This window comes from Triticum dicoccoides, chromosome 6A (genome assembly GCF_002162155.2).
Source record: "Triticum dicoccoides isolate Atlit2015 ecotype Zavitan chromosome 6A, WEW_v2.0, whole genome shotgun sequence".
Lineage (NCBI taxonomy): Eukaryota > Viridiplantae > Streptophyta > Magnoliopsida > Poales > Poaceae > Triticum > Triticum dicoccoides.
Genome location: NC_041390.1, coordinates 65,114,589 through 65,115,879, shown reverse-complemented (window position 1 = coordinate 65,115,879; position 1,291 = coordinate 65,114,589).

The window sequence follows — 1,291 nt, the reverse complement described above, 5'->3', positions numbered from 1 at the left end:
GGTGGCGGTGGCGGTGGCATTTGGGGGCGGGGGTGGCGGCGTATATAAAGGTGCGGGGCGGCGCGGTTTGGAGGAGGGGCCAAGGCGGCGGCGGTGGAGTCCGGCTCGGCTGGGCCTTAGGCCCAGTCGGGCGCGGGAACTTTTTTTTAAAATAATTTCGCTGACAGAAATAAAATCCTAGAAAAATAAATAAAAAATCCAAAAATGCCAAAATAAATTTTCACAGTCTAAATAAAATATATAGAACGAGATGAACATTTTCTTGGCCCTAAAATGCAATTTTGAAAAAACATGCAATTTTTATAATGCAAACAAAATTGCAATAAAATCCAAAGAAAACAAATATTTAATTTTAATATTTTTCCTCCAATATTTCAATTATCTTGGAGAAGTCATATTATCTCCTCTCATATATTTTAGTATGAAATATTTTTGGCGAGAAAATAATTAAAACCAAAAATCCTCGTTTCAAAATTTGATAAAAATCAAATTGGATAACCGGGATATCCCGAACTCTCTCCGAGGGTCCTTGAGTTGCTTAGGATTTTGAGGATTTGGGAATGGAAAAGCAATAAAACAGGATATGCAATGATGATCTAATGTATAACATTCCAAATTTTAAATTTGGGATGTTACAGCCCAGTCGGTAATGCATCATCATAGTGAGCTCAATGTGACCAAGTGTTTGGTCACGGGATCATGCATTACGATACAAGTAAAGTGACTTGCCGTTAACGAGATTGAACGAGGTATTGGGATACCGACGATCGAATCTCGGGCAAGTAACGTACCGATTGACAAAGGGAATTGAATACGGGATTGATTGAATCCTCCACATCGTGGTTCATCCGATGAGATCATCGTGGAACATGTGGGAGCCAACATGGGTATCCAGATCCCGCTGTTGGTTATTGATCGGAGAGTCGTCTCGGTCATGTCTGCGTGTCTCCCGAACCCGTAGGGTCTACACACTTAAGGATCGGTGACGCTTGGGTTGTAGAGATATTAGTATGTGGTAACCCGAAAGTTGTTCGGACTACCGGATGATCCCGGACGTCACGAGGAGTTCCGGAATTGTCTGGAGGTGAAGATTTATATATAGGAAGTCCAGTTTCGGCCATCGGGAAAGTTTCGGGGGTAATCGGTATTGTACCAGGACCACCGGAAGGGTCCCGAGGGTCCACTGGGTGGGGCCACCTATCTCGGAGGGCCCCATGGGCTGAAGTTGGAGGGGAACCAGCTACTGGTGGGCTGGTGCGCCCCCCTTGGGCCTCCCCCTGCGCCTAGGGTT